Source organism: Aegilops tauschii, chromosome 4 (assembly GCF_002575655.3).
Source record: "Aegilops tauschii subsp. strangulata cultivar AL8/78 chromosome 4, Aet v6.0, whole genome shotgun sequence".
Lineage (NCBI taxonomy): Eukaryota > Viridiplantae > Streptophyta > Magnoliopsida > Poales > Poaceae > Aegilops > Aegilops tauschii.
In genome coordinates this window covers 139,005,746-139,017,880 of record NC_053038.3, presented here as the reverse complement: position 1 = coordinate 139,017,880, position 12,135 = coordinate 139,005,746, and the positions used below count along the sequence as shown (strand labels likewise).

Here is a 12,135-nt window from a genome sequence, read left to right as displayed (position 1 = left end):
ATGATCATATGAACCCTTGCAAGAAATCGACAAATAAATCAGTAGCCACCAGAACGGTCTTTACAACTCAGATCTGGGACAACTGAGATAACTCAACCACGGCTCAGGACGGCCGAAAAGCAACTCAGAACATGAGACTGGGCGATAAGAAGAAAGTGGCAGCTCCCTAAAATAGCCAAAAGCAGCTATAGGGCTACTGTCACAAAAAGAAACTCAACAGCTGTATGAGACGGCCGAAAAGCAGCTCAGAACTCATGACAGTCGTTGGAGAGAGAAATAAAAATCGGCATCCACCCCGGATAGCGAAAAATGGCTCAGATCACAGGCATAGTGCCGTTACTGCAGAAAGAAGACAAGGGCTCATCAGGATCATCTTCCAGGTTCATAGGTACTTGTACTGAGCTCATTCCTTTGTCACACTGTGGTGTATAGTTGGCTTCCTTCTTTTAACAATCCTCCTGTGCCTGTCAAATCTGCTTTCGAGTGACTTGCAAGACCTTGGTGGTATGCTGACCGCTTATATATGAAAATCTGATTCCCGAGGCAGACTTGTTTCTGACTGAACTGTTGCAGATCTGATTCTTGAGATGTACTGCCATATACTGTCAATCTTGCACATAGCTTATCTTCTTGATCATTTCTACTATGAAGTGTGCACACTGAGGCAAACCTGATTATCCGTATCACGATCAGATACCCCTAGATCTCAATGCAGTCAGCTGAGAATTCCATACTGATGCAAACTTGATACTGACAGTCCATCCAGGATTTCTTTTGCATTCAGACAAGATATTCCAATTTCACTGCAGTCTGATGATAGTTCCATTCTGTTTAGCTGAGTTTCCAAATATATGCATTCCTTGCTGACTCTTCAGGTCCGGTGTCGGTTGAAGAGCAACTTTAATAAGGGGAAAATTTGTAACACCGAAGGCCCAAAGAATGAAAAAAACAAACGACGAAAACAAAAGCACACAAGCATACTAATAATATAAAGCAATCAGCACATATTACTGCTACTCATACAATAATATGCATGCACACCTAAGAACACAATAGTCTCTGAAGCTCTGGTACTACGGTCTAATATGCTGTGGCGGTGTGCACGAAAGTGAGTCTGTGTGTGGAAAGAGTTGGCGTAACCAAGGCTACACCAAGCGATGGCTGAACACCGGCTGGATCTGGATAGATATGGAGGCGAGGACGGACTTGCTGATCATGTAGCGAGACACGGAAGTCACGACCACATCATCATCAAGCGTATGAAAGGGAATCGTACACGTCCAAAGAATGAGATGATAGGGCAAACTAGGGGAGGAAAAACAAGGCTTGCTGGCATTGCCCTCTTCTGATAACAAAGATCAGTAAGGTTTGCCAAAGGAACGAGATGGAAGGCACGATTCAGGATAAAGACACGTCTATCACCAAAATGATTTGGGTGGATGGAGGAAAAGATATCGACGCAATACCTGAGCATAACTCCTGCAAAGGGTGTCTGGAACACTCGGTACCAGGGCATCACTCTGCTGGGACAGAGATAACGCCGAACACCGAAGAGTAGGCATGCAAAGAAAGAGGGCGCAGGTAGTGGATCGAAAACGATGCCACCTACTCTCACAAGATTAACCATTAGCGACAAGATAATAATCTATATGCATGCTATGCAACAAACAAATGCAGCACTCAACTGCAACAAACCAACGGGGCTCTATACTACCGCATTCTAACGTTCGCGTGGGCTAGGGCATCCTACAGCCAGACCTGCTCTGATACCAAGCCTGTGGCACGCCGGCTCAGAGAAACCGGAACACCCCGTATTCCAGCCCAAAGATCGAGGAGAAGTCTTCTGGAATACGACACTGCTTAGCATAGAACAAATCAGCTCTTTATTGCAAGCTATATTGGGTACAAGGGGATTACATCGGCACGGCGACACTACGCCTGCCACGGTTGCTCCATGCAAGCAGCCGAACAACACGATGCAGCGGAATAACTCCTGGTAGCGGAACAACATCAGCGGTGGTGAACTCCACTCCACAGGGACTCTGGCTGGAACGCTTATCCTAGCTCGCAAACAAGGAATCCACGGCAAACAAGCAATCAAATCTGGCATGACCTGCAGACTGGCATGACACGCCAGGTCAGTACATTGAATGTACTTGCAAGCTCACAGCAACCAAAGCAATCAAGACAAACAATACAATGGCAATTACAGATTATTAATCAATGATGAACACGATACTATCAGAACAACATGGCATGTACAACATGATACAGCTAGAACAATACGAGCATGGCATAAACATATAAACATGATGAGACTAGCATGCAACATGATGAAACTATCATGCACCAACTTACTCTGCTCGAGTTACCTCGTAACCATCACTTGCATCACTTACCACCATGGACATCACACGATCATCTCAGGATCAAATCAAGCTTGGTATTAACAATACCATAGTAATCATTTATGACCACAAGGAGCTTGAACTTTACCCTTGACCTTCGAATAACATCTCAAATATCAAACAAGTTGGTAATCACGATACCACAGTGATCCTCTCTCGATCACATAAATATCAACCAACTCCTTTCATCATCGAACCAGGGTTGTTATTAAGCACATCATTATTATTACTGTTGACCCACAGTGTGACCGACGTGAACTGGGCCCATATCCGCGGGCGCGGCTATCGATAGATTTAACACACACAGACACACTCTGCAGAGGTTAGCACACTGTACCCACACCACGGAACCCACGGCCTCGCACTCCCATTCGGGTAGACCAATGGTGTTCCGACAAAACCGTCCTACTGCCATGACACTCTCCCGGCCACTCCGACCAACTCCCCTTTGGGCTAAGTCCTGGGTGGCCCCATGCCTACCAAAGGCACCAACGGCCACCATCGTGGCAAAATGGTCCCAAACGGGGACAAGGATCCTTACAAAAACAACGGGCACACAAGGCTTATGCCGTCCTACCCGGCCAAGGTAGTGCCCGCGCATAACCTTCCCTCGCGGGAGGCACCGGCGAGAGGCATGACAATAGACCCAGTTAGGACCCCCCCATGAGGTAAGCGTGGTTGCACTGGTCAGCTCGATATGGTGGCATGCTACCTCTTGAGCACTGCGTTGGTTTTCCCTTGAAGAGGAAAGGGTGATGCAGTAAAGTAGTGTAAGTATTTCCCTCAGTTTTTTAGAACCAAGGTATCAATCCAGTAGGAGACCACGCACAAGTCCCTCGTACCTACACAAACAAATAAGAACCTCGCAACCAACGCAATAAAGGGGTTGTCAATCCCTTCACGGTCACTTACGAGAGTGAGATCTGATAGATATGATAAGATAATATTTTTGGTATTTTTATGATAAAGATGCAAAGTAAAGAAAGCAAAATAAACCGCGCCAGAAATATCTAAGTGATGAAAGATTAATATAATGGAAAATAGACCCGGGGGGCATAGGTTTCACTAGTGGCTTCTCTCTAGATAGCATAAGTATTACGGTGGGTAAAAAAATTACGGCTGAGCAATTGATAGAATTGAGCATAGTTATGAGAATATCTAGGTATGATCATGTATATAGGCATCACGTCCGCGACAAGTAGACCGAAATGATTCTGCATCTACTACTATTAGTCCACACATCGACCGCTATCCAGCATGCATCTAGAGTATTAAGTTCATAAGAACAGAGTAATGCTTTAAGTAAGATGACATGATGTAGAGGGATAAACTCATGCAATATGATATAAACCCCATCTTTTTATCCTCGATGGTAACAATACAATACGTGTCGTTTCCCTTTCTGTCACTGGGATCGAGCACCGCAAGATTGAACCCAAAGCTAAGCACTTCTCCCATTGCAAGAAAGATCAATCTAGTAGGCCAAACCAAACTGATAATTCGAAGAGACTTGCAAAGATAACCAATCATACATAAAAGAATTCAGAGGAGATTCAAATATTGTTCATAGATAATCTTGATCATAAACCCACAATTCATCGGTCTCGACAAACACAAGACAAAAAGAAGAGTTACATCAAATAGATCTCCAAGAGAATCGAGGAGAACTTTGTATTAATATCCAAAGAGAGAGAGGAAGCCATCTAGCTAATAACTATGGACCCGAAGGTCTGGGGTAAACTACTCACACATCATCAGAGAGGCTACGGTGTTGATGTAGAAGCCCTCCGTGATCAATGCCCCCTCCGGCAGGACGCCGGAAAAGGCCCCAAGATGGGATCTCACGGGTACAGAAGGTTGCGGCGGTGGAATTAGGTTTTCGTGGATGCCTCTGATGGTTTGGGGGTACGTAGGTATATATAGGAGGAAGAAGTAGGTCAGTGGAGCCATGAGGGGCCCACGAGGGTGGAGGGCGCGCCTTGGGGGGCGCCCCCTACCTCGTGGCCGCCTTGTCTGTTGCTTGACGTCCACTCCAAGTCCTCTGGATCACGTTTGTTCCACAAATCACGTTCCCGAAAGTTTCTTTCCGTTTGGACTCCGTTTGATATTATTTTTCCCCGAAACACTGAAATAGGTAAAAAACAGCAATTTTGGCTGGGCCTCCGGTTAATAGGTTAGTCCCAAAAATAATATAAAAGTGTATAACAAAGCCCATTAATCATCCAAAACAGAATATAATATAGCATGGAACAATAAAAAATTATAGATACGTTGGAGATGTATCAAGCATCCCCAAGCTTAATTCCTGCTCGTCCTCGAGTAGGTAAATGATAAAAACAAAATTTTTTATGTGGAATGCTACTTGGCATAATTTTCAATGTAACCCTCTTAATTGTGGTATGAATATTCAGATCCGAAAGATTCCAGATAAAAGTTTAATATTGACATAAAAATAATAATACTTCAAGCATACTAACTAAGCAATTATGTCTTCTAAAAATAACATGGCCAAAGAAAGTTCATCCCTACAAAATCATATGGTTTGGTCATGCTCCATTTTCGTCACACAAGAATGCTCTCATCATGCACAACCCTGGTGATAAGCCAAGCAATTGTTTCATACTTTAGTAATCTCAAACTTTTTCAACCTTCACGCAATACATGAGCGTGAGCCATGGATATAGCACTATGGGTGGAATAAAATATAATATTGGGGGGTATGTGGAGAAGACAAAAAAGGAGAAAGTCTCACATTAACGCGGCTAATCAACGGGCTAGGGAGATGCCCAATGATTGATGTTAATGCAAGGAGTAGGGATTGCCATGCAACGGATGCACTAGAGCTATAAATGCATGAAAGCTCAACGAAAAGAAACTAAGTGGGTGTGCATCCAACTTGCTTGCTCACGAAGACCTAGTGCATTTGAGGGAGCCCATTGTTGGAATATACAAGCCAAGTTCTATAATGAAAAATTCCCACTAGTATATGAAAGTGACAAAACAAGAGACTCTCTATCAGGAAGATCATGGTGCTACTTTGAAGGACAAGTGTGGGAAAAGGATAGTAGCATTGACCCTTTATATATATATATATATATTGGGCCTTTTTTTATTTGGCCTTTTTTTGTTGGGACAATGCTCTATGAATGATGATCATCACACTTCTATTTATTTACATCTCAATGATTACAACTCGATACTAGAACAAAGTATGACTCTATATGAATGCCTCCGGCGGTGTACCGGGATGGGCAATGAATCAAGAGTGACATGTATGAAAAATTATGAATGTTGGCTTTCCCACAAATATGATGTCAACTACATGATCATCCAAGGCAATATGACAATGATGAAACGTGTCATGATAAACGGAACGGTGGAAAGTTGCATGGCAATATATCTCGGAATGGCTATGGAAATGCCATGATAGGTAGGTATGGTGGCTGTTTTGAGGAAGATATAAGGAGGTTTATGTGTGATAGAGCGCATTGTATCACGGGGTTTGGATGCACCGGCGAAGTTTGCACCAACTCTCAAGGTGAGAAAGGGCAATGCACGGTACCGAAGAGGCTAGCAATGATGGAAGGATAAGAGTGCGTATAATCCATGGACTCAACATTAGTCATAAAGAACTCACATACTTATTCCAAAAATCTACAAGTCATCAAAAACCAAGCACTACGCGCATGCTCCTAGGGGGATAGATTGGTAGGAAAAGACCATCGCTCGTCCCCGACCGCCACTCATAAGGAGGACAATCAAAGAACACCTCATGTTTCAAATTTGTTACATAACGTTTACCATACGTGCATGCTACGGGACTTGCCAACTTTAACACAAGTATTTCTCAAATTCACAACTACTCAACTAGCACAACTTTAATATCACTACCTCCATATCTCAAAACAATTATCAAGCATCAAACTTTTCTTAGTATTCAACACAGGCATAAGAAAGTTTTTACTAATCTTGAATACCTAGCATATTAGGACTAATTTCCCAATTTAAGCAAATTACCATGCTGTTTTGTAGGACTCTCAAAATAGTATAAGTGAAGCATGAGAGAACAATAATTTCTATAAAACAAAACCACCACCATGCTCTAAAAGATGTAAGTGAAGCACTAGAGCAAAAACTATATAACTCAAAAGATATAAGTGAAGCACATAGAGTATTCTAATAAATTCCGAATCATGTGTGTCTCTCTCAAAAGGTGTGTACAGCAAGGATGAATGTGGTAAACTAAAAAGCAAAGGCTCAAATCATACAAGACGCTCCAAGCAAAACACTTAACATGTGGTGAATAAAAATATAGCTCCAAGTAAAGTTACCGATGGACGAAGACGAAAGAGGGGATGCCTTCCGGGGCATCCCCAAGCTTTGGCTTTTTGGTGTCCTTAGATTACCTTGGGGTGCCATGGGCATCCCCAACCTTAGGCTCTTGCCACTCCTTGTTCCATAATCCATCAAATCTTTTACCCAAAACTTGAAAACTTCACAACACAAAACTCAACAGAAAATCTCGTAAGCTCCGTTAGCGAAAGAAAAAAAAACACCACTTCAAGGTACTGTAACGAACTCATTCTTTATTTATATTGGTGTTAACCTACTGTATTCCAACTTCTGTATGGTTTATAAACTATTTTACTAGCCATAGATTCATCAAAATAAGCAAACAACACACGAAAAACAGAATCTGTCAAAAACAGAACAGTCTGTAGTAATCTATAACTAACGCAAACTTCTGAAACTAAAAAAATCTACCAAAATAGGAATACCTAAAACATTTGTTTATTGATCTGCTGCAATTGGAATAAATATTTTATCACGTTCTGGTGATTTTTAATAATTGTTTTCGTGAACAGAAAGTTTCTGGAATTTTCAGCAAGATCAAATAACTATCATCCAAGAAGATCCTATAGGTTTAACTTGGCACAAACACTAATTAAAACATAAAAACAAATCTAACCAGAGGCTAGATCAAAGATTTAATCCTAAACAGAAGCAAAAAGCAAAAAAAACTAAAATAAAATTGGGTTGCCTCCCAACAAGCGCTATCGTTTAACGCCCTAGCTAGGCATAAAAGCAAGGATAGATCTAGGTATTGCCATAATAATAGGATAGATCACGAAAACTCATTTCATATTCTCTACGTTCAGCAGGTAGTTTTCTTTGAGGCAAGCAAAAGTAATCAAAAGGTCTAAATTTAATGGGACAGAAGTCCCCAAGATCAATTTTGGGAGGTATAGGTTCCTCCTTCGGCCCTTCATATGGCACAACCAATTCATCATTATAAGCATTCTTTTGGCAGAACTTCGTGAGCCTATATTCGAGAGAATATCCTAGCTCATTATTTCGGATAGCAAAATCATTATTAAGTTCAGAAATTCTATCAACTAGAACATTGGTAGGAACCTTTTTTCTAAGGTTTTCATTAAAAGCAACATAGTCTAAAGATTGAAAACACATTATTTCCTCTTGATCAAAGTGGATTGCCTCTATGGGAGGACGACCAGCGTCCATCCTACAGTGCGCAAAGATTTCTTTGGCCTCTTTTATTATAAATCTGAATTCATGTGCCAAAAAGATAGTAGCGGCGCGCTTTAAAGAAGAATGCTCAATATTAGAAAATTCTAGAAAAATCCTTTGTATGCAAGGATGCATGTGCATAAATTGCCTTTCAAGTTCAACTATAAGCATGGAGATAGCGTCCGCAAGACTACTAGTTCTATGGAGAATAGAACTACCCATAGAAGGCAAAGCACCGGCACAAGTAAAGAAATCTTGAATAACCCCTTTTCCAATAATATTACCACTACCGATTCGGAATTTTTTTGTATGTAAGATAGGGGGTTCTTCAGCAGGAGCATCAGAATTTTCCATGTTATTATTATTGTCCATATCGATAATAATTTCCCCAATTTCAGACATAACGGCAGAAAATGCGAGGAGCAAGTGAAAGAGGGAGGCGAACGGAAAAGAGAGGGCGAATAAAACAACAAGGGTGAAGTGGGGGAGAGGAAAACGAGAGGCAAATGGCAAATAATGTAATGCGGGGGATAAGAGTTTGTGATGGGTACTTGGTATGTTGACTTTCGTGTAGATCTCCCCGGCAACGGCGCCAGAAATCCTTCTTGCTACCTCTTGAGCACTGCGTTGGTTTTCCCTTGAAGAGGAAAGGGTGATGCAGTAAAGTAGCGTAAGTATTTCCCTCAGTTTTTGAGAACCAAGGTATCAATCCAGTAGGAGACCACGCACAAGTCCCTCGTACCTACACAAACAAATAAGAACCTCGCAACCAACATAATAAAAGGGTTGTCAATCCCTTCACGGTCACTTACGAGAGTGAGATCTGATAGATATGGTAAGATAATATTTTAGGTATTTTAATGATAAAGATGCAAAGTAATGAAAGAAAAATAAACGGCGCCAGAAATAGCTAAGTGAGGAAAGATTAATATAATGGAAAATAGACCCGGGGCCATAGGTTTCACTAGTGGCTTCTCTCAAGATAGCATAAGTATTACGGTGGGTGAACAAATTACTGTCGAGCAATTGATATAATTGAGCATAGTTATGAGAATATCTAGGTATGATCATGTATATAGGCATCACGTCCGCGACAAGTAGACCGAAACGATTCTGCATCTACTACTATTAGTCCACACATCGACCGCTATCCAGCATGCATCTAGAGTATTAAGTTCATAAGAACAGAGTAATGCTTTAAGTAAGATGACATGATGTAGAGGGATAAAGTCATGCAATATGATATAAACCCCATCTTTTTATCCTCGATGGCAACAATACAATACGCGTCGTTTCCCTTTCTGTCACTGGGATCGAGCACCGCAAGATTGAACCCAAAGCTAAGCACTTCTCCCATTGCAAGAAAGATCAATCTAGTAGGCCAAACCAAACTGGTAATTCGAAGAGACTTGCAAAGATAACCAATCATACATAAAAGAATTTAGAGGAGATTCAAATATTGTTCATAGATAATCTTGATCATAAACCCACAATTCATTGGTCTCGACAAACACACCGCAAAAAGAAGAGTTACATCAAATAGATCTCCAAGAGAATCGAGGAGAACTTTGTATTGAGATCCAAAGAGAGAGAAGAAGCCATCTAGCTAATAACTATGGACCCGAAGGTCTGAGGTAAACTACTCACACATCATCGGAGAGGCTATGGTGTTGATGTAGAAGCCCTCCGTGATCAATGGCCCCTCCGGCAGGACTCCGGAAAGGGCCCCGAGATGGGATCTCACGGGTACAGAAGGTTGCGGCGGTGGAATTAGGTTTTCATGGATGCCTCTGATGGTTTCGGGGTACGTAGGTATATATAGGAGGAAGAAGTAGGTCGGTGGAGCCACGAGGGGCCCACGAGGGTGGAGGGCGCGCCTGGGGGGCGTGCCCCCTACCTCGTGGCCGCCTCGTGTGTTGCTTGACATCCACTCCAAGTCCTCTGGATCATGTTTGTTCCAGAAATCACGTTCCCGAAGGTTTCATTCCGTTTGGACTCCGTTTGATATATTTTTTCTGGAAAGGAAGAAAAGCGGCTAATGCTATCTAAACGAAACACTGAAATAGGCAAAAAACTGCTACTTGGGCTGGGCCTCCGGTTAATAGGTTAGTCCCAAAAATAATATAAAAGTGTATAACAAAGCCCATTAATCATCCAAAACAAAATATAATATAGCATGGAAAATCAAAAATTATAGATACGTTGGAGACGTATCATGGCAGCATGACTCAGCCAACAGTTGTTCAAGTTCAATTTAATCCGGTTAATCTTGAATGCAAAATGCCGAGTCATGATAAAAATAACCTGATGCAACTACAATGCATGAACATGATATTAACATAAGCATGGGGGTGCATCCCAATCAACAAGCATAACAACAACATTTAACCATTTATTGAGATGAGCATGGCATACTGACAAGCATAGATATCACAACTAGAATACTACTCATAGCATAACATGACCATTAGCATCAACAATAAATACCATGCAATAACATAACGATAAAACTACCATGCAAGTATTTAGTCAACTGGATGCAAAGGAACAGGCATAAAACCGGTACTCGGAACAGACGATCGTCAGGCACCGAAGACCATCACCAACATTTACTACTACCAAACATTGCCAATATTAAAGTAATACTAGCATTAATAACATAATAACAGCATGGATGAAAACATAGCATGCCGGTAAACACCGATCCATAAGCATAACCGAAATACCGACATCAGCAGCAAAGCAAACAAAAAGTTATTAAAGATTCAAGTTGAAAACCCATGCTTCTGCATGGCTATCATGCAAATGGTGGTTGTGTCTTTCCTGGGGATGAAGGAGGCTCCGGGGAGAAGTGCGGTGAAGCCGCGGAAAGAATCGCCGAAATGGGTTCTCTCTCGGAGGGGGCTGATTAGGGGCAAGGGCAAAATGGTCATTTCTAGAATGTTGAAACATAGTGAAAATGGTTATGAAAGAACGGGTTTGACGAGACGAAGAAGTGGGCGTTGGATTCACCTCAATCAGAGTTACGGTTGCGGAGTTATGAGGTGTTGAACACCAGGGACCAATCTGTGAATAAAACTTCAACAAACCGGTCCTTGGAGGCAAAAACTGAAAGCGCCTTCGGGCAGATTACGCCTTCTGCAAAAAAACGTATTTTTAGCCGAAGAACAACAAAAGTACGTTTCCTCAAAGGGAAAACGTATTTCGGGGAACATGCTTTCAGAGGAGAAAAGCGCCAAGAGGGAAACGTGCCTCCACTTATCCACATGGCAAGGTGCTGGGGCACCGGCGCGTCGGTCCCAGGCGCAGGGGGAGGGGGGCATGGGTGCTCGTCCCCTTCCTCCCCCTCGTCCTGTTCCTCGCGTGAAGCAGAGGCAGAGCAGGGGAGGGGCGGCGAGGGGGCCGACCTGCTTGGGCCGTCTCCAGCCCGGCCGAGGGCACCGACGGGACCACAGCGGCCAACCGCACCCATCCAGAGGGAGTACGGCCTCCGGGGAGGCGCGGGGAGGAGAGGAGGGTGGCGCCATGGAGAGTACAGGAAGCTTCAGGCGACGGGGTTCTTTGGTGATGCGGCCGCTCCAGCGAGGCGGGAAGTGGGTGGGGCGGCTCAGCGGGAAGAGGGGGAGGCAGTGGACGTGGAGGGGAGGCTAGAGGAGGCTCGGCTTGGCCGGGGCAGCTTGACTCTGGCAATGACCGAGAAGGCAATGGCGAGGAGGGGGCGAGGACTCCGGTGGTCGAGGAGGAAAGAGGAGAGGCTTGGGAGCTATGGGAGGGGTCGAGGTTCCTTATATAGGCCGCGGGAGGGGTTCGGGCGCGCTCTAGAGAGCTCTAGCTCGACGCCAATGGAGGTCAAGGGCGCGTTGTGGCACGGGCGCGGCGATTGCGACTCGACCACGGTGAGTCCGGACGGGGCATTGATGCAGGAAGATGCAGACAAGAACGGGCGAGCTAGAGGACATGATGTGGACGCGAGAGGCAGAGGGGAGTGGACAAATACAACGCCGTAGTTTGGCAGAGAGCGAGATTTGGCCTGTCCGACCCGTGGTCACTGCGTGAGCTGGCTCAAGTGGCGCGTTGTGGCCGGGCCGACAATGTCTAGTAGAATGACCTTAATGCCGTGAGTCCAAAGACGGTAACCACTCGGTCCAGTGGCAAAGAAGAGAAAAGAAGGAGGTTCCAAACTAGCTGAACAACAAGG

General features: G+C 43.6%; 1 long non-coding RNA gene across 1 annotated transcript; it reads right to left on the bottom strand.

The window, feature by feature from the left end:
• Positions 1-3,955: 3,955 nt before the first annotated feature.
• LOC141021243 (uncharacterized) lies at positions 3,956-11,826 on the bottom strand. Its single transcript, XR_012181569.1, has 3 exons — positions 11,190-11,826; positions 10,950-11,075; positions 3,956-10,841 (listed from the first exon to the last, which is right to left on the bottom strand). It is a non-coding gene; the product is annotated as an uncharacterized lncRNA (long non-coding RNA).
• Between the last annotated feature and the right edge of the window lie 309 nt (positions 11,827-12,135).